This window comes from Nerophis lumbriciformis, linkage group LG05, assembly GCF_033978685.3.
Source record: "Nerophis lumbriciformis linkage group LG05, RoL_Nlum_v2.1, whole genome shotgun sequence".
In the NCBI taxonomy this organism is placed as follows: Eukaryota; Metazoa; Chordata; class Actinopteri; order Syngnathiformes; family Syngnathidae; genus Nerophis; species Nerophis lumbriciformis.
In genome coordinates this window covers 28307833-28330570 of record NC_084552.2, presented here as the reverse complement: position 1 = coordinate 28330570, position 22738 = coordinate 28307833, and the positions used below count along the sequence as shown (strand labels likewise).

At 42.5% G+C, this 22738-nt stretch overlaps 1 protein-coding gene across 1 annotated transcript in view; it reads left to right on the top strand.

Annotated features, from left to right (window-relative positions):
- LOC133606711 (uncharacterized) overlaps nt 1–22738 on the top strand; it is a 330643-nt gene that overhangs the window by 80118 nt on the left and 227787 nt on the right. The window lies entirely within an intron of this gene.

Below are 22738 nucleotides of genomic sequence, written 5' to 3'. Positions count from 1 at the left end.
AACACAGAAATGATGAGTGCCACTCAGGAAGAGGTGTTTTAAACATGGCTAGCTAGCTAGCGGCTAATGTCGATCCTTTAATTATGACCAATGTATAATCCTGTAACTACTTGGTATTGGATTGGTACCCAAACAACAGAAGAATAAGTGTTTATTACAATTTCACATAAGTGTAGATAGAACATGTTAAAACAGAAAATAAGCAGATAAGTAGATTAATAATCAATTTTCTACAGTTTGGCCCTCATGATTTTGACAAAATAATAGAATGATAAATGACACAATATGTTAGTGCATATGTCAGCAGCCATATTAGGTGCCTTTGTTTGCTTACTTACTAGGAAAAGAGTAGTAGTAGACTATCTTATCATACCATACCAACTTTATTTATAAAACCCTTTAAAACAACCACAGTTATAGAACAAAGGGCTGTACACCACAAAAAATAAAATAAAAAATAACATTTAAAACATCGGTAAAATACAATACACACTAGAGATGCGCGGTTTGCGGGCACAACCGCGGAGTCCGCGGATTATCCGCGAATCAGGCGGATGAAATTTAAAAAAAATTAGATTTTATCAGCGGGTCGGGTCGGGTCGGGTCGGGCGATTGAAATAAAAAAAAATTAGATTTTAAATAGATTCAGGCGGGTGGCAGTTAAACCAATTCGGAAATATGATGTAGCGGCTAGCTACGGGGTGTTAGCCAATGGCTTTGGCTGGGGGGGCGGGACTTCCGGGCAAGTTAGGGAAGTGACGTTGTTGACAGGAAGTGTTAGTTCGAGTTTTGCCAGGAAAGAGGGGAGACGCACATTGGAGCTGTTGTGTGGTTACATTGCATCTTATTACAATAAATACGAGACAAACGAATAAGTCTATGAGCCTACGTTCCTGGGAACATTACAATATATACATAGTTAAATGTTGTTACCCACATACGAAAAACGAGCAGGCACCTGCTGCATATGCCACAACAGAAAAAAAAAAAAAAAAGAGATGGACACTTTTACGGAGCGGAGAAGGCCCCCGACGCCTCGCCGGGGTCCGGGACCGAGGCCCCTTCCCCCGAGAGGGCCCCACCGGGAGCCGTAGCTGAGGCGATCCGCGAGAAGGGCCCGACGCACGTCCAGGGTCACTACCGCGCCCACCGCACCGACACCCCGCCTCGTCCGCCTTCGCCGCGGCCGGCGTCACGCGCAGCAGGTAAGCAGCTTACCTGCCCGCCACCCCCGTGGCCGGGGGCTCGTAACAGGGGTCACTCCGCACGCTCCGCCCGCGCAGCTTACCTGCCCGCCACCTCTGTTGCCGGGGGCGCGTAACAGGGGTCACTCCGCGCGCAGTGAGCTCACGAAAGGGGTGGGGCTCACCCTGGTTGATATAGACAGCAGCTAGGACGGTGGCCATGGAAGTTGGAACCCGCTAAGGAGTGTGTAACAACCCACCTGCCGAATCAACTAGCCCTGAAAATGGATGGCGCTGGAGCGTCGGGCCCATATACCCGGCCGTCGCCGGCAGCGAGATGCGCTTGGAGGTGCGCTCAGCGCGGCTCCCATATGATTGCGCACTGGTGTGCGTCTGGGTCGTGACAGCGTGGCACGCGAATGTCTGTGCTGCGTTGGATCAGTCTCCTTTCTTTAACAGGCAAAAGCTTTATAACCTCACTAATGCCTTGCATCGTCTATATTAGATATATAACAACGGGCGGGTGCGGGCGGATGGCGGGCAGATGCAGTTCTGATCAAATGTTAGATCGGGTGGATTGCGGATGGTTGACGACTTTCTGATGCGGTTGCGGATGAAATAATTGCCTATCCGCGCATCTCTAATACACACACACACACATGTATATATATATTGTAGAGGTCGCTTCCTAGCGGTACCACTGACATATACTTCACAGGAGCCAGGCGTGCCAAGTTGAACAAAGTTTTTATGTACGTATATTTTATCAAAGTCTTTCTCCAGCAGAACGTGACTTTTCAGTCACGTCCGTATCCTCTCTCCCCTCCTGCTCCCGGTCGCTTACTGTTAAAGACAACAGATGATTAGATTTAACACGTACCACCTGTGAAATCTAATCACCTGCCAGCTGTGTCTCGCCGTCAGCACTGCCTCGCCCCTGTCTGATGGTGCTCTGTCCTCAGCACCATAGACAGAGGCGGTGACCTTTGCTCCTGCAGGCAGCACTGGCCACATCTCTTTCCATATACATATATACATATATATATATATGCACATAGAAATTACAAATACAAATTATCTTAAGAGCAATTTGTTAGATAAAAAACAGTTACATGTCAATACGTGGTCCTTGGAGTTTGTTTTCCCGGAATGCAAAGGAAAGTTGGCGCGGGCAAGGCGTGAATGTAAGTACATCTTTATTTTTAAACACTAACAGACTACAAAAAAGAAGCAAACAAAAGGCGCGCACAATGGTGGAGAACAAACTAGAGTAATGAAACAAAACTTGCACAAAGGCAGAAACTATGAACAATAAACAAAAACTTACTTGGCATGGAACTATGGTAGCATGAAGACAAAAGGAGGTAGCAGGGGTGTCAGAAGAAGCACGGTATGAAAGGATAGATAGGATAATGTCACCAGGATGAACAACAGAAACAGACAGGCTTAAATAGCAGTGACATGATCAGTGAAAACAGGTGCGTGACTCAAAACGTGAAACAGGTGCGTGACATGACAGGTGAAAACTAATGGGTTGCTATGGTGACATAACAAACAAAAGTGCACAAAGAGTCCAAAAACAAAACCGAACATGACTAAAACAAAACATGATCACACAGACATGACAGTTAAAAACGGTTTAAACAGTTCAAAGTCTCATGGATTATTTAATGCCATAATTGTTCTCTCATTGCCATTAGAAACATATGTTTGATATATCATAAGATTTTTAGTTTAAAAAAAAAAAAAAAGTACAAAATAATTGGTATCGGGACGACCCTAATTTATATAAAAAAATAATTTTTGCCATAGAAATTTTATTGTGACAGCTGTTCTTTTTATGTGGATTTTTTGTCTCATTGCTTCATTTTGACTGAGCCACCCTTTAGTGTGATTCATTAAAAATACTTTTCGGTTACCAAGCGAGGGTTTTCTCGCAGAGGAAACCCAAAACCCGCAGGCATCCCCACTCTTCGTTCCCATCATCCGTCCTTACTTGGGGACGAGGGAGACAAGCCCTCTTGCTGACACGCTCCGGTGGCTCTCCCAACTTTTTCACCCCCTTCCCACCTCCCCCAGCGTGCTAAAATGGCTCTCTAGCACCATAATGACAAGACACAGTTCACCACAAAAAATTCAACAGCTCAGTCCAACTATGCTAATAAGACGGAGATGAACGAAGCTGTCGAAACCCAATCCTAAAAACGGCACCGCCGCTTTGCCACTTCAGACCTGCTCTAAAGACACCAGTCGCGGAGCTGTTAAAGGGGAACATTATCACAATTTCAGAAGGGTTAAAACCATTAAAAATCAGTTCCCAGTGGCTTATTTTATTTTTCGATTTTTTTTTCAAAATTTTACCCATCACGCAATATCCCTAAAAAAAGCTTCAAAGTGCCTGATTTAAACCATCGTTATATACACCCGTCCATTTTCCTGTGACGTCACACAGTGATACCAATACAAACAAACATGGCGCATAGAACAGCAAGGGAAAGCGACATTAGCTCGGATTCAGACTCGGATTTCAGCGGCTTAAGCGATTCAACAGATTAGGCATGTATTGAAACGGATGGTTGTAGTGTGGAGGCAGGTAGCGAAAACGAAATTGAAAAAGAAACTGAAGCTATTGAGCCATATCGGTTTGAACCGTATGCAAGCGAAACCGACGAAAACGACACGACAGCCAGCGACACGGGAGAAAGCGAGGACGAATTTGGCGATCGCCTTCTAACCAACGATTGGTATGTGTTTGTTTGGCATTAAAGGAAACTAACAACTATGAACTAGGTTTACAGCATATGAAATACATTTGGCAACAACATGCACTTTGAGAGTGCAGACAGCCCATTTCAGGCGCGCTAAGAACATATATTTTTCCACGATTTTAGCACTCAGGTTAACCATACCTAAATAGACACAAAATACTGCATTACACAAGACTACCCGAATGTATTCGAATGATTGAAAAAAATAAATGTTTTTAAGCTAAATTATTGGTAAACACAGTTTATGTATAATAATTGACGTAAAACCGCGAGTAATGAATAAAGTTTTCATCAATTAATATATTTTGTAGACATACCCTCATCCGCTCTCTTTTCCTGAAAGCTGATCTGTCCAGTTTTGGAGTTGATGTCAGCATCTGCTTTGAGTGTCGCAGGATATCCACACATTCTTGCCATCTCTGTCGTAGCATAGCTTTCGTCGGTAAAGTGTGCGGAACAAACGACTGACCATTTCGTCGGCTTTCCCCACAGCCTCGTATTTTGAACAAATTTCGTCCAATTTCTTGCCACTTTCGCATCTTTGGGCCACTGGTGCAACTTGAATCCGTCCCTGTTCGTGTTGTTACACCCTCCGACAACACACCGACGAAAGTGAGAAAATGGCGGATTGTTTCCCGATGAGCGAATAATAGAAAGGTGTTTAATTCGCCAAAATTCACCCATTTAGAGTTCGGAAATCGGTTAAAAAAATATATGGTCTTTTTTCTGCAACATCAAGGTATATATTGACGCTTACATAGGTCTGGTGATAATGTTCCCCTTTAACAAGTAAGCTTGACTTGGCTTCATGGCGATCTCTCGCTTTTCAGTCAGCGCTTCCGCCTGGTATCGTGGCGTCTTCGCCAAACACCTTGTTTTTTGCGATGCAATCAACCCAGAGTCCGCCGACACCAATACCCAGACAGACCACAGGCAACATATGCTCGGACTCTTTTGGGAATTGGACTAATTAGGCTTTCCACCATTCCCATTGTGTTTTCCACGCATGTTTATATTCTGCCTCCTTCTCAGAGCAATGTTTGTCAGTCGCCATGCAAGCCAACCTCAAAAATCCCCATCACCGCCCCTTCGTCTCACTGTTTCGCTGTGTGGTCTTCCTCCCTGCCACTCCTTGACAGAGCATGTCAAAAGATGCAAGAGTCGTTTAATTTCATCAGCAAATAATTGAGACCCTCGTTCCCCCACTTGTAATGACATAATGACAAGAGCCTCAGCGAGTCCTCCAGAAGACACGGGATATGATTCCTAACAGATGTTTTACATGTCGCAAAATTGCATGATTTTGTTCTCCGAACGGGTTCTTAGGTGACCGCATGCTGACTTCACTCGGATGGTTTCTCCTACCTCATACAGCTTCGTAAAAGGGGGAAAAAAAAGTAGGTTTCCCTACACATCCTAAAGTGGAGCCCTGCCAATTGTGCATTCAACCTGCGTATGTGTGCATTTATGCACGTAAATTATACGTGGACGGCGTGGCTCAGTTGGTAGAGCGGCCGTGCTAGCAACTTGAGGGTTGCAGGTTGAATGCCCGTTTCTGTCTTTGTGTCATTGGGCAAACCACTTCACCCACCTGCTCCCAGTGAAGTGAAGTGAATTATATTTATATAGCGCTTTTCTCTAGTGAAACCCAATATCTAAGATACAATTAAACCAGTGTGGGTGGCACCGGGAGCAGGTGGGTAAAGTGTCTTGCTCAAGGACACAACGGCAGTAACTAGGATGGCAGAAGCTGGGATCGAACCTGGAACCCTCAAGTTGCTGGCACGGCCACTCTACCAACCGAGCTATACCGCCCAGTGCCACCCACACTGGTTTAAAGGTAAATTATAGATGTAGATCAGGGGTGTCAAACTAATTTTAGATGGAGAAAAGTCTACTCCCAAATGGGCCGGACTGTTAAAATCACGGCACGATAACTTAAAAATAAAGACAACTTCAGATTGTTTTAGACTTAGACTTAGACTTCCTTTTATTGTCATTCAAATTTGAACTTTACAGTACAGATAAGAACAAAATGTTGTTGCATTAGCTCGTGGTAGTGCAGGATAAAAGAGCAATAAGGTGCAGATATACATAAATAGATTACTGTACAGATAAATATATTGCACTTTTGCATATGCATCCACGTTTATGGATGTATGTTATATTGTCTTTATATATTAGCGAGTTAATCCGATTTTGGGGGGAATTGAGGGGATTTTTTTGTTTAAAAATTAAACAAGCACATTCTGAAAATGTACAAATCATAATGTTGTTGGGGTTTTGTTTACACTTACATGTTGCGTTTAATAGTATTCTATCTTTATTTGTCGTTATTTATACGTTCTGAATAAATTATGTGATAATGTTTATCAGTCATTGGTGTTAATTTTCAATCTATCAAGATAAGAAAATAATATCAAAATCAAATTACAGGATGTTATGTATGTAGTTTGCTCATTTTCCTCATCATGTGGTTTATTTACTTTAAATATGTAGCATCATCTACAACAGGGGTGTCAAACTCAAATACAGAGTGGGCCAAAATTTCAAACTGAACAAAGCCGCGGGCCAAGGTTGAACAAATTAACCTTTTGATAGGGACCCAAACAAGTTTTGCATTGAATATTGAACAAGGAAGGCTTATTTAACTTTATAGTGACATGCTAAATCGAGTTTCAATTAATAATAATAAAAATTAAAAAATATCAATGGCATATCAAATACAATTTAAATAAAAATGTAATGCCTCTTTTCTATTTGCAGCCTTCTGAGGTAAATATCAACATTAACTTTTTCCACAGGCTAATAAATTTGAAAATAAAATAATGAATAAACCAACCATTCAGGACTTTAAACTGCTCAGTTTGCAACACACTGATCTAATCTGATGTGCCCAAGCCAGATACCTGGCATCTTTTCTTGGATGCTAGTTCATTAATGTCGAGGCTCAGGCTTTGAGCTGAAGCAACCCTCATTATTGAATGAAGTTGTTCTTCAGTCATAATATCTCACATTGTTAGAAATATACGCCACACTGTGAATCCACACCAAACAAGAATGAAAAACACATTTTGGGAGAACATCTGCACAGTTACACAACATAAACACAACAGAACAAATACCCAGAACCCTTTGCAGCACTAGGTGTTGTGCCGGAAAATGCACCCCCGGCGTAGAATGCACCCCCTGACATGAGTGTTGTATCAACTAAAGCCCACACTTAAAGTTTCCACGTGCAAGATTGAAACTATTTAAAAAAGTTATTTAATAAGAAGCCAAAAGTGCAAAAACAATAATGTTCGTGTTGGAGGAGTTGTGAATGAATGAAATATGAAATCCGTGCTGCAGTCGCTGCTGGGCCACAACATTAGGTACACCTGCAGACTGTTAACTCCATTTGCGTTGTTTGTTTACTCCCTGCGTCTTGCGAAGTCTCTTCTTCTTTTGTTTATCAGCCTTGTCGGCGTATTGTTGCACCCGGGCAAATATTTGCTTCATCCATGAATCAATCGAGCCCAGATGTGGCACCGGAGAGACGCCCCTTTTCTGGGCTTATTTACTCACTAATGACTTTGCCGATCCAGCCCCCTTCATGAAAAAAACATCTTTTCAACAACTTTGTATTTTACAATAGTGAAATGCCCTCGCTGGTTGTTTTGCATAGCAAATGAGTTGAGCAATGCATACGCCTTCTGGTTGGGTAGTGACCAATTGACGAGGCTCCTTTCCATTTGGTTTGTGCTTCCAATAACAAAGGCCGGTGTGATCACTTCAATGCATCTTTGTGTAGAAGTGATACAAATCGCGTAGGACCCTCGGAATGTGTTTGGACTTGAACGTATTGATTGATTCATTGATTCCTGGAGGCTTCCTCAGGCTTCCTGGCTGTCTGCTTTGCTGCTTCTTTGACAGCCGACTGGAATTGACCGCTTCTCTTTGGAGAAGCTGCAAAATGTGACTATTAGTTTGTACCGAGTCCAACAGTGGAACCCTGAGCATTGCATATTTGAAATGTCTCATCCCTCCTGCAAGCTCATTTGGATGGCAACCTCTCCTGTGTGCCGGGGGTCTTTTTACTATATTGACTTTTGCACACGCTGCACATCCCTCGTCTTTTTAAATTCATGACTTCTCGAGTCGCGGACAACCCGCTTTGCAAACCATATTGGAGGAGCCTGCTGCCACCGTTTTTTATGCATCACTAGTCTGATTTAAAAAGGGTGTCACAATGCTGCACACTTGCACTCGGGGGCTGCTTACTTGCAAAATCTGAACGGTGTTTTCTGCGACACAGCACATTTTTGCCTTGGGAAAACTTGATGAAAATACTCCTGGAAGGTTGCTCTTGTGCACTTGTAAAAAATGAAGAGGCCGTGTTTAGTTTTGGTTAACTTCTCAAAAGTGATAATTAGATTTTTTTTTTAGCTATACCCATACTTGCCAACCTTGAGACCTCCGATTTCGGGAGGTGTGGGGGGGGGGGGCGTGGTTAAGAGGGGAGGAGTATTTACAGCTAGAATTCACCAAGTCAAGTATTTCATATATATATATATATATATATATATATATATATACATATATACATATATAGATATATATAAATATATATATATATATATATATATATATATATATATATATACAAGAAATACTTGACTTTCAGTGAATTCTAGCTATAAATATATATTTATTTTATTATTATTATATATATATATATATATATATATACATACATACACAAAATAAATACTTGAATTTCAGTGTTCATTTATTTACACATATACACACACATAACACTCATCTACTCATTGTTGAGTTAAGGGTTGAATTGTCCATCCTTGTTCTATTCTCTGTCACTATTTTTCTAACCATGCTGAACACCCTCTCTGATGATGCATTGCTGTGTGGCACGCACAAAAGTGCTTTCATCAAATGCACTAGATGGCAGTATTGTCCTGTTTAAGAGTGTCACAACATTGCTGTTTACGGCAGACGAACTGCAGACGAAAACGTGACTGCTGTTGTTGTGTGTTACCGCGCTGGGAGGACGTTAATGAAACTGCCTAACAATAAACCCACATAAGAAACCAAGAACTCGCCCTCCATCATTCTACAGTTATAACGTAATTGGGCAGGCACGCTGTTTATATTGTGGGAAAGCGGACTCAGGTCCGCATGGACCTGAGTCCGCCTGAATTTCGGGAGATTTTCGGGAGAAAATATGTCCCGGGAGGTTTTCGGGAGAGGCGCTGAATTTCGGGAGTCTCCCGGAAAATCCGGGAGGGTTGGCAAGTATGGCTATACCGTATTTTTCGGAGTATAAATCGCACCGAAAATGCATAATAAAGAAGAAGAAAAACATATATAAGTTGCACTGGAGTCCGGCCAAACTATGAAAAAAACTGCGACTTATAGTCCGAAAAATACGGTACTTGTCCTTCCAAATGATGAAAGAACTACCCACAGTATTAAGGGGTCACCCAAAAAAACCGAGCCCACAAAAATCCAGCAAATTTCAAGACATTTGCTGTACTTAAACTTCAGTCTTTGTACGATCATTGCCCAAAGTTTCAGTTATCTTGGTTGCTTAACACTAAAGTCATTCTTTCCAATAAGCTCCACTTGCATACGTTGCACAAAACCATCAATTACTCAAACACATTTCTCTTTGGGATTTTAGAATTAAGATTTGGCACAGTCTAAACTTCCAAACCCAAATGTAAAAATGTTGTGTTTTGATGAAGCATCACAACACTGAGACTTTCTCAAAAAATGTGCTTGCTCTCCAGTGTGTGATTTGTTGGAGAAATAGGCCTCCATGCAAAATATATTTTCCTTAGTTGACCAATATGTTGAACATCTGGAGAATGCGGTCTTCAACTCTCCTCAGCAAGTTCGCTAGGTAGCTAACAACAGAGAGCTAGAGTTGTGTGAAAAATCGGTTAAACAATCATTTTCGCCTTCAGCTTAACTTTGTTAAAATACAGTCTGTAACTCTGCCAACTCATTTTAAACTCAAATGTGCCATCAAAATAATCATTATTCGGTGATGATGTTATTGATATACAGTCATGGTCAAAAGTGTACATCCACTTGTAAAGAACATAATGTCATGGCTGTCTTGAGTTTCCAATCATTTCTACAACTCTTATTTTTTTTTGTGATAGAGTGATTGGAGCACATACTTGTTTGTCACAAAAAAAACCCATCCATGAACTTTGGTTCTTTTATGAATGTATTATGGGTCTACTGAAAATGTGACCAAATCTGCTGGGTCAAAGGTATACATACAGCAATGTTAATATTTGGTTACATGCCCCTTGGCAAGTTTCACAGAACTTTCCTCCAGAAGGTCTTATCTTTGTCCATGTGATGTCAGATGAAACAAAAATTGAGCTGTTTGGCCACAATACCAAGCAATATGATTGGAGGAGAAAAGATGAGGCCTTTAATCCCAGGAACACCATGCATACCGTCAAGCATGGTGGTGGTAGTATTATGCTCTGGGCCTGTTTTGCTGCCAATGAAACTGGTGCTTTACAGAGAGTAAATGGGACAATGAAAAAGGAGTATTACCTCCAGATTCTTCAGGACAACCTAAAATAATCAGCCCGGAGGTTGGGTCTTGGGCGCAGTTGGGTGTTCCAACAGGACAATGACCTCAAACACACGTCAAAAGTGGTAAAGGAATGGCTAAATCAGGCTAGAATTAAGGTTTTAGAATGGCCTTCCCAAAGTCCTGACTTAAACTTGTGGACAATGCTGAAGAAACAAGTCCATGTCAGAAAACCAACAAATTTAGCTGAACTGCACCAATTTTGTCAAGAGGAGTGGTCAAAAATTCAACCAGAAGCTTGTGGATGGCTACCAAAAGTGCCTTATTGCAGTGAAACTTGCTAAGGGACATGTAAGCAAATATTAACATTGCTGTATGTATACTTTTGACTCAGCAGATTTGGTCACATGTTCAGTAGACCCATAATAAATTCATAAAAGAACCAAACTTCATGAATGTTTTTTTGTGACCAACAAGTATGTGCTCCAAACACTCTATCACAAAAAAAAAAGAGTTGTAGAAATGATTGGAAACTCAAGACAGCCATGACATTATGTTCTTTACAAGTGTATGTAAACTTTTGACCACGACTGTATATCAATAACATCAACACTGAATAATGATTATGTTGATGGCACATTTGAGTTTAAAATGAGTTGGCAGAGCTACAGACTGTATTTTAACATGTGTAGCCATGCTTTTTTTTTTTTTTTGACATAGCAGTGGGTGTATACTCAGGGCGGGTTAGGTCAAAGACAGTATCAAGTCCTAAGGAAAGAGGTGTTTCCTTAATGACATCATGAAAAGCCACAACTTCATAAGTTGGGGCAAACAAGTGTTGGAGATAAGCTTTTTCGTAAACAGACACTATTAGAATTTCAATTATGCATTATAAGAGACCTTAAATGACCCGGAAAAATAACGCTGAGTTAAGTCCATTGTGCTTGAATGCACCAGCATGTTGTTTCCTAATTTAATCCTCCAATTAACTCATGCAGCCCATAGTGTTAACGGTGCTTCTTGTACAACAACAACAACAACAATCTTTCTTCCTTTTGATATTTTTGGACGGCAAGGACCTCACATGAATGCCTGGGACCCACGTTTTGGAACACATTGCGGTTATAGTGCTACACTCATCGTAAAACAAGATGGTTTATGGTGAATGCATGCTGTGAGGAGACCCCCAAAAGCTGCAGTGTAAAAAAAAAAACAGTCGGTCAAGTCTGAAAGGCAATTCTAGGATGTAATATCTGTATCCTGTTATGCAAAAGGGACTTCTTGGGGATGTTTATGTCAGAGTATGTTGGTGACGTACCCCAAGATGCAGAGATGGTGGCAGGCTTGGTACAAGAAAACATGATTTAATTTAACACTATAGCAAAAAAACAAAGAAAAGGGTACAAACAAAAGGTGCGCACAAGGCGGAGAACAAACTTGGCTATGAACTAAAATAGCACAAAGGCTAACTGTCGACAAGAAACAAAAACACTTACTGTGACACGAAGGAACTATGACATGAGCAGAGTGAACACAAGTAGACAGAGCTACAACGACAAGTATTATGACAGGTAGTAGTGACAATAATCCAGCCCTGACTGGAGAGGAAGGCAGGTTCAAATAGCAGCTGGCTGATTGACACCAGGTGTGGCCAGGTGCCAATCAGCCACATCTGAGGGGACAAAGCACTCAGGGAGATAATCAGGAAAGAACCAAAATAAGAGCGCTGACAGGAAACAAAGACAGGAAAAACCAAAACCTAACTGAACTGTCAGTGACAAACCTGACAGTTTAACTGTAATATGTGTCCATAGAGCCTGTATATGAGCACCAAATGTGTGAAAAATTATCTCCTTTGTTTGTTTGCGCTACTTTTAGGAGATAAGATGCTCAAACTTTCAAGTGTAGGCTTTGCTACACATCTTAACATGTATAAAGCACATAATCCATGAGCATTAGCTGCCATTGTCTGTTCTTCTCCTCTTGGGCTAATCTGCCAATCAACCTCTTTGTTTACTTGGCTTCTCTGCGGTACTTTGTTAATGATTTTTCCGCTCTTGTGTTTTGTTGTGGGCGGCGGGTTAAAGGACTTATCACGAGGTGAACAAACAACTGTCGGCGTTACTAGTGAGGATCCTGGATTAGAGAATTGTGCTCTTCTTGGAAAAGCTCTGCAGTGGTCCACAGAGGGCATTGCAAAAACAACACAGGCCTGTCATAAGGTTTAATGTGCAGCCTTGTTCTTTCATTGCATTGCAAGGGATGGATAGCCGGCCACATTATTACCTCCACTGGACGCCTTATCCGCGAAAAGACAAAACACAGCAATTACCTCAGGGAATTGAAATGTCAAGGCGGCTTTAGCATTTTTTCAAACGGAGAAATTGGATTCCGGAAGACTTGTTAACTTTGATAATGTACAGAAGGGTATTTGTTGGTGTCGACTGTGGACAACAAGCAGCTACTGAATACTGTATGCTGGTATTGAAAAGATAGTTTATGACATACTTGCCAACCTCGAGACCTCCGATTTCGGGAGGTGGGGTGGGGTGGGGGGGCGTGGTTGGGGGCGTGGTTAAGAGGGGAGGAGTATATTTACAGCTAGAATTCACCAAGTCAAGTATTTCATATATATATACATATATATAAGAAATACTTGACTTTCAGTGAATTATTGCTATATATATATATATATATATATATATATATATATATATATATATATATATAAATAAAAGAAATACTTGAATTTAAGTGTTCATTTATTTACACATATACACACACATAACACTCATCTACTCATTGTTGAGTTAAGGGTTGAATTGTCCATCCTTGTTCTATTCTCTGTCACTATTTTTCTAACCATGCTGAACATCTTCTCTGATGATGCATTATGCTTTGTCTCCTTGTTGTGTGCGCAGTTGTGCACTTCACTTTCTAAAAGCCGTAGATGTTATAGTCACATATGCATGTACAGTAGCTGGCAGTATTGTCCTGTTTAAGAGTGTCACAACATTGCTGTTTACGGCAGACGAACTGCTTTACGGTAGACGAAAACGTGACTGCTGTTGGTGTGTGTTGTTGCCGCGCTGGGAGGACGTTAATGAAACTGCCTAACAATAAACCCACATAAGAAACCAAGAACTCGCCCTCCATCATTCTACAGTTATAACGTGATTGGGCAGGCACGCTGTTTATATTGTGAGAAAGCGGACGTGAAAACAGGCTGTCGACACGTCACTCAGGTCCGCCTGAATTTCGGGAGATTTTCGGGAGAAAATTTGTCCTGGGAGGTTTTCGGGAGATGCGCTGAATTTTGGGAGTCTCCCGGAAAATCCGGGAGGGTTGGCAAGTATGGTTTATGAGGTTGACTACAGGTGTTAAGACTCAAATATCCCACAATAGCATATTGGAAGTGTGTGCAAACGTACATGTTTGTAGCCAACTGACGGACATTTGATGGACAGATTTATTCTAAGTAGTGAAGCCTGAGTGGAGCAAACAAGTGTGGATGATCTCATGTTCAGTTTTACCTAAAGGGGCTGTTTGCAGCTTGCACGAAGGGAAAAAAAATGTGGCCAAAAAATATATGACAAGAACAGATCTTACAGTGCATCTACAAAGTAGTCACAGCACTTCACTTGTTCCACATTTGGCTACGTTACAGCCTCATTCCAATTCATAATACATTCATTCGTGCCCTCATAATTGTACAGACAATACGCCATAATGACAATGTAAACAAGTAAAAATAATTAAAAAATAAGCAGATTTATCAAAATTCACATGCCCATAGGTATTGAGACCCTTTATGCAATACTTTTTTGATGCACCTTTGGCAGCAATTACAGCCTTTTTGAATACAATGCCACAAGTTTAGCACACCTATCTTTGGGCGGTTTCACCTTTGCAGCACCGCTCAAGCTCCATCAGGTTTGAAGGGGAAGCCTTGATTTTCCTCCAGGATGTCTCCATACTTTGCTGCATTCATCTTTCCCTCTATCATGAAAAGCCTCTTAGGTTGGGCAATGTGGCTTAAAATCCATATCACAATATATATTGCAGTCTCTTATTATAATAATATACATCACAATTTATTATTTGTGATATAAATTACAAACCCCGTTTCCAAATGAGTTGGGAAATTGTGTTAGATGTAAATATAAACGGAATACAATGATTTGCAAATACTTTTCAACCCATATTCAAATGAATGCACTACAAAGACAAGATATTTGATGTTCAAACTCATAAACTTTCTTTTTTTTTTTTGCAAATAATAATTAACTTAGAAGTTCATGGCTGCAACACGTGCCAAAGTAGTTGGGAAAGGTCATGTTCACCACTGTGTTACATGGCCTTTCCTTTTAACAACACTCAGTAAACGTTTGGGAACTGAGTAGACACATTTTTTAAGCTTCTCAGGTGGAATTATTTCCCATTCTTGCTTGATGTACAGCTTAACAGTCCGGGGGTCTCCATTGTAGTATTTTAGGCTTCATAATGCGCCACACATTTTCAATTGGAGACAGGTATGGACTACAGGCAGGCCAGTCTAGTACCCGCACTCTTTTACTATGAAGCCACGTTGATGTAACACGTGGCTTGGCATTGTCTTGCTGAAATAAGCAGGGGCGTCCATGGTAACGTTGCTTGGATGGCAACATATGTTGCTCCAAAACCTGTATGTACCTTTCAGCATTAATGGCGCCTTCACAGATGTGTATGTTTCCCATGTCTTGGGCACTAATACACCCATACCATCAGAGATGCTGGCTTTTCAACTTTGCGCCTATAACAATCCGGATGGTTCTTTTCCACTTTGGTCCGGAGAACACAACGTCCACAGTTTCCAAAAACAATTTGAAATGTGGACTCGTCAGACCACAGAACACTTTTCCACTTTGTATCAGTCCATCTTAGATGAGCTCTGGGTGTTGTTGATAAACGGTTTTCGCCTTGCATAGGAGAGTTTTAACTTGCACTTACAGATGTAGAGAGCAACTGTAGTTACTGACAGTGGGTTTTTGAAGTGTTCCTGAGCTCATGTGGTGATATCCTTTACACACTGATGTTGCTTGTTGATGCAGTACTGCCTGAGGGATCGAAGGTCACAGGCTTAGCTGCTTACGTGCAGTGATTTTTCCAGATTCTCTAAACCCTTTGATGATATTACGGACCGTAGATGGTGAAATCCCTAAATTCCTTGTTATAGCTGGTTGAGAAAGTTTTTTCTTAAACTGTTCAACAATTTGCTCACGCATTTGTTGACAAAGTGGTGACCCTCGCCCCATCCTTGTTTGTGAATGACAGAGCATTTCATGGAATCTACTTTTATACCCAATCATGGCACCCACCTGTTCCCAATTTGCCTGTTCACCTGTGGGATGTTCCAAATAAGTGTTTGATGAACATTCCTCAACTTTATCAGTATTTATTGCCACCTTTCCCAACTTCTTTGTCACGTGTTGCTGGCATCAAATTCTAAAGATACTGATTATTTGCAAAAAAAAAATGTTTATCAGTTTGAACATCAAATATGTTGTCTTTGTAGCATATTCAGCTTAATATGGGTTGAAAATGACTTGCAAATCGTTGTATTCCGTTTACATTTACATCTAACACAATTTTCCAACTCACATGGAAACGGGGTTTGTACAAGAGAACCATTTTTTTTTAAAGTTTCCAGGTTGCTTGTACAATACTTATTGTATTTGTTCCCGTCGTTGGATAAGTGATTCCAAACACCCCATAATGTGGAATCATTTGAGCCGTTCAATACATGTATATCAGCAAACACTGAGCAGAGCCTGATGTGCATCCTCTCATGTCCATACAACCAGGTGGGGGCGGTATTCTACCAATAGCTGTTTTTTTCCCCCCCACAGTTTAGTTTGTTAGAAGGTAGAACCACATTGTACTAAACTACACACTGTCTGTACTAAGGTTTTACTGTAGCAGAAGGGCATGAGCAATGTCTACTTAGGTATGTATGATCATTTTAAGTTTCTGTCTACAATAACTTGTCATTTCACATCTGGCAACCCCACTCCATGTACCAGTAGTTGCTTTATCTAGTTGTTGTATTGTTCTCCCTCTCGACTCAAACGAATCTCCTTGCTAATTTCCATTTCGCGGTCCTTAGACACACACCATAGTAATACTTGTATCTCTGACTACGGTAGCCGTAATGGGCCGACAATCCATCAAGCGGTGTGGCTTCAAAGTCGTACTAAAACATTTTGACAGATTTTTGAGTGTCGTGTGTAGTGTTCTTTATTTTCAATGGAACATTTAAAGTTTTGGTGTTGTTCACTGGCGTCATATTGCAGTCTACACGTATCTCTTATGTGTGAGTGCCATCTACTGGTCACACTTATCATTACACCATGTACCAAATAAAATTACTTAGAGGTCGGTAAGCACAACCAGAATTATTCTGTTTATTAGGCGCACCGGGTTATAAGGGCGCACTGTCAATTTTTGAGAAAATTAAAGGATTTTAAAGGCCTACTGAAATGCGATTTTCTTATTTAAACGGGGATAGCAGGTCCATTCTATGTGTCATACTTGATCATTTCACGATCTTGCCATATTTTCGCTGAAAGGATTTAGTAGAGAACATCGACGATAAAGTTCGCAACTTTTGGTCACTGATAAAAAAGCCTTGCCTATACCGGAAGTAGCAGACGAGTAGCGTGACGTCACAGATTGTGGAGCTCCTCACATCCGCACATTGTTTACAATCATGGCCACCAGCAGCGAGAGCGATTCGGACCGAGAAAGCGACAATTTCCCCATTAATTTGAGCGAGGATGAAAGATTTGTGGATGAGGAAAGTGAGAGTGAAGGACTAGAGGGCAGTGGGAGCGATTCAGATAGGGAAGATGCTATGAGAGGCGGGTGGGACCTGATATTCAGCTGGGAATGACTAAAACAGTAAATAAACACAAGACATATATATACTCTATTAGCCACAACACAACCAGGCTTGTATTTAATATGCCACAAATTAATCCCGCATAACAAACACCTCCCCTCTCCCGTCCATATAACCCGCCAATACAACTCAAACACCTGCACAACACACTCAATCCCACAGCCCAAAGTACCGTTCACCTCCCCAAAGTTCATACAGCACATATATTTCCCCAAAGTCCCCAAAGTTACGTACGTGACATGCACATAGCGGCACGCACGTACGGGCAAGCGATCAAATGTTTGGAAGCGTACTCATGGTACCGTGTCTGCGTATCCAACTCAAAGTTCTCCTGGTAAGAGTCTCTGTTGTCCCAGTTCTCCACAGGCCAATGGTAAAGATTGACTGTCATCTTTCGGGAATGTAAACAATGATACACCGGCCGTGTTGGTGTTGCTGAAGTCGGCCGCTTACCTCCTACAGCTTTCTTCTTTGCTGTCTCCATTGTTCATTGAACAAATTGCAAAAGATTCACCAACACAGATGTCCAGAATACTGTGGAATTTTGCGATGAAAACAGACGACTTAATAGCTGGCCACCATGCTGTCCCAAAATGTCCTCTACAATCCGCGATGTCACGCGCTGACGTCATCATACCGAGACATTTTCAGCAGGATATGTCGCGCGAAATTTAAAATTGCACTTTAGTAAACTAACCCGGCCGTATTGGCATGTGTTGCAATGTTAAGATTTCATCATTGATATATAAACTATCAGACTGCGTGGTCGGTAGTAGTGGGTTTCAGTAGGCCTTTAAGTGTGCCTTATAGCCCGAAAAATACTGGGGGTAGTGGGGGGGTGTATATTGTAGCGTCCCGGAAGAGTTGGTGCTGCAAGGGGTTCTGGGTATTTGTTCTGTTGTGTTTATGTTGTGTTACGGTGTGGATGTTCTCCCAAAATGTGTTTGTCATTCTTGTTTGGTGTGGGTTCACAGTGTGGCGCATATTTATAGCAGTGTTAAAGTTGTTTATACGGCCACCCTCAGTGTGATCTGTATGGCTGTTGAGCAAGTATGCTTGCATTCACTTGTGTGTGTGAAAAGCCGTAAATATTATGTGATTGGGCCGGCACGCAAAGGCAGTGCCTTTAAGGTTTATTGGCGCTCTGTACTTCTCCCTATGTCCGTGTATTACTACGTACAGCGGCGTTTTAAAAAGTCATACATTTTACTTTTTGAAACCGATACCGATAATTTCCGATATCACATTTTAAAGCATTTATCAGCCGATAATATCGGACTGCCATCTCTAACATTCAGTAATTATTTTCAGAGCGCACCGAGATATCAAGTCCACAATATCAGTTGTCATGTAAATGTTTAATCGCTGTTGTTTTATTTTATACAATAATTTGTGCATTTCAAGCACAAAGTCTGCTCGCCTGACCAATCACAGCTCCGTGTGAAACCTCGGATTTTTGGGAGGTGCGCATAGACTAGGCGGGAGGCTACGCAAGCTACGCGACGCTGGAGTATACACCAGGCTGTACTCTTAGCCATAGCATTGTATATTAGGGCAATGGGTTCAAAGAATGCTCTAGAGACCTTTGGACCCCTTTCAAGGTTCCTCTTGCTGACATGCAGCTGTCAGCATCTGATTAAAAACTTCAGTAGAGACAGAGAGCCTCAAGTCAAAACAGCTCGTCTCACCTCTCAAGTGTTGGGCAGTCGGAAGCACCTGTCTCCCAGGCTTTTAAAAACACACCGGACGTCACCCCTCGGCCTTGGAGGAGGCCTTGAGGTAGTCCAGATCCAGTCTATGGAGACAAGCTGTTTTCAGTCTGTTATTGGTTGCAAAGGGACACTTCTTACTTCCTATTCATTTTCCCTCTGCGTCTACGTTTGCTCTAACGAGAAGAAGCTGATGAAAGGCAGGTATGTCCTCTTGTCTGTCCACACCAGTTCCCGGATGTCAGGGTCAGGGTGAGCGCTGACTTAAGACAGCTTGGAGGTCAGTTCAGCCTTTATTGCCCAAACAACAACAGGCCCTAGTAACGCTTCACATGCGTGTATGTCCTCTGGCGGCATCACGCCTGTTCCATGTCATGTGACTAACAGCCCAGCTAGCGTTTGTCCAACAATGCACGAACAATAGCGTCTGTGTGCACTTTACCATGTCTCAAGCCAAGAAGACCACAGACAATAGAATAGAATAGAAGTACTTTATTGATCCCTGGGGGAAATTCAGCACCACAGTTCGCTCACATTAGACAAGAATAATAATAAATAATATAATATATAATATATGAATAATATAAATATATTCTACATATACTACATATATTCTACATACAGCAGATGATGTACTTCCTGCGGCAGCTGAGGAAACTTAAGGTGCCGACCGAGATGCTGGTGCAGTTTTACTCAGCCATCATCGAGTCCATCCTCACCTCCTCCATCACCGTGTGGTTCCCCGGCGCCACAGTCCAGGATAAGCATCGACTGCAGCGCATTGTACGTGCTGCTGAGAAGGTTATTGGCTGCAAGCTCCCATATCTCCAGGACCTGTTCTCCTCCAGGACCAGGAGGCGTGTGGGTCGGATCACAGCTGACTCTTCTCAAACTAGTTTCCCCTCTCCCCTCAGGCAGGAGACTACGGTCCATCCAGACCCACACCTCACGCCACCTGAACAGTTTTTTTCCCCTCGGCCATCAGGCACATGAACAATAACTCCTAACAGTAGCTCATTTGAATTCCTTCTAAGTCTATAACAAGATCTGATAGCTCAGTTACAGCTCTTGTTATTACCTAATCTGTGTTATATGTGTTTTATGTTGCACGATTGCACCAAGAAAAATTCCTAGTTTGTGAACCCGTTCTCAAACAATGGCAATAAAATTCTTCTGATTCTGATTTAAGTGCAGTCATTCTCCCCGCAAGGTCCGAGTGTAGTGGATTGGGAGGTGTTGTCCATAATGGCTAGGAGTTTTGCTAGACTTCTCCTCTCTGACACCACCGCCAGAGAGTCTAGCTCCACTCCCACCACGCTACTGGCCCTTAATGTTGTCGTTCGCGAACGATTCGTTCGAACGAACAAATCTTTTGAGTGAACGTACTGAACCGAATCACTTCATGAACGGATTCGTTCCTTTCTCAGTTCAGTTGAGCTCCGCCGCGACCATGCCGGTATGAGTGGAACTGGCGCGTTCTGTGACTCACTGAACCCTCGACATCGGCGAACGACGCAGCCAGCTACTCATCATGGGGGCGGGGGGAGGGACTGAGCGAACGATTCGTTCACCGCGGATTAACGACATGAATCACTCAGTGAACGACAGAATCAGGACTCGCAAACCTACTGACACAGAGAACTGACTGTGTCGCGGAGGAGGACGTCACATTGAGGCTCTCGTTCAGTCACTGTGCGCGTCGTTCATTGGGTGCTGAGGGCTTGTGTCGTTTGCGAACTGACACACACCGAGATCTGCCGCTGGGGAAGCTATTACTGACTGACTCATGATTCGCCGACCTGCACACAGAACTGCTGCTGCAGAAGTGATTCAGGTTCATGTACTGAACTGTGCTGACTGTGGCGCTGTGTCAGTCACTCACTGCCTGGTGTAGGAACTGATTCTAGTGATTCAGTACAGTCAAAAGAACTGCCGATCCCATCACTACTGGCCTTCTCTACCAACTTGTCCAGTCTGTTTGCGTCCCTCGCTCTCAGCCCGCTGCCCCAGCGGGCCACGGCGTACAAGAAGGCGCCCGCCACCACCGACTCGTAGAACATCTTCAACATCTTTGTACAGACGTTGAAGGATCCTAGCCTCCTGAGGAAGTAGAGGCGGCTCTGTCCCTTCTTGTAGAGTACCTCAGCGTGTTTTGACCCATTCAGCTTGTTGTCCATGTGTACAATCACTGCAGTTGTTGGTTTTCGTTGACTTTAATGAAGTTTAAAGGGGGACCTATTATGCAAAAATAAAAATTCTTACCTATGCTACCTAGTTTGTGTATTTGGGATCTGCTTAAGCTCTAAAAGCATTGCCGTGATATTTATAAGACATTCTTGCCTTCGTTCGCACTTCATCTAAACAAGCCGTTTGGAATTTGCTCAATTTGTGACGTTTCTCTAATGGGTGACATCAGCGGATATCTCCATATATGGTAGCGATTGTCCCAAAGAAGTATGACGTTGTAGTCCATAAGTTCCTTGTTTATCTCGATCCTCTTGTTATGGGGCAGATTGGCCCGTTCATGCACATGCATCCTCCGCTGTTGCCATTTCTAATACCAAGTAGCGCATAGTTCCAACTTATATCTGTCAGTAGACTTGATATGGAAGTGTGATTCGCCTGGTTCAGCCTCCATTACACTCACCCCGCTAACCCTCCCTCTCATTCGGGTCACGGCACCACTGTAACTTCAGAATCAGAATCAGAAATACTTTAATGATTCCCGAGGGGAAATTAAAAGAGGTGAGAAAAAAATATATTGAGCCCCTGGAGAGGGGCTCAGGCTGAGGCCAAGGGAAAAAACAACCTCATAGTCATAGCACACATAAACATGTGTGTAAGAGGGAAACATCAAAGAACACAAAGGAGATTAAAGACATTAAAAGAGCAGAGCTGATGCAACCAGCCTTTTCTACATACAGCTACCAAAGTAAAACAACAACAAAAAAAAATACAAAAAAACATACACTGTGGTGGCCTCCGCGGTGTTCCACACCATCGTCTGCTGGGGTAGGGGGAGCATGGCCAGAGACAGGAGCAGACCCAACAAAGCAACCAAGAGAGCCGACTCCACCGTCGCCCGCCCACCAACTCTCGGCCAGCGTCCAGTCCGCATGGATGAACGAGGATGCGTCCAAGGAGACCGAGGTGTCAGATACCTCCTCATTCAGCCAAGACACTGTGAAGCTAGTCCGTCCCGGCACTCAGTGCCAGCTCCGCAGCCGTGTCTCCTCATCCACATCTCCTCCAGTCTCTCCAAACGGACTCTGGTGTGGCAGAGACCCGGCAGCTGGTCTCCATGGCCAAAAGGCTCCCGGGAGGCAGATCCAAAAGTTTCTAAAAAAGCACCGCAGAAGTCACAAAAGTGCCACCCCTTGTCACACAGTCCCAAAGAGTCCCGAACCAAAAGGCAAAAAAACAAAAAACACATGAAAACAAGAGGGAACACAAAAGGATGACACAAGAGCACAGAGCTCCTGCCACCAGCAGCCACTGCAGAGGCGCCATCTTGGAAACAAAGAATGGTTGATGCTTAAATGGTTCAATCGCTGTTTTTTTTCCTTCTCTGCCTGGGA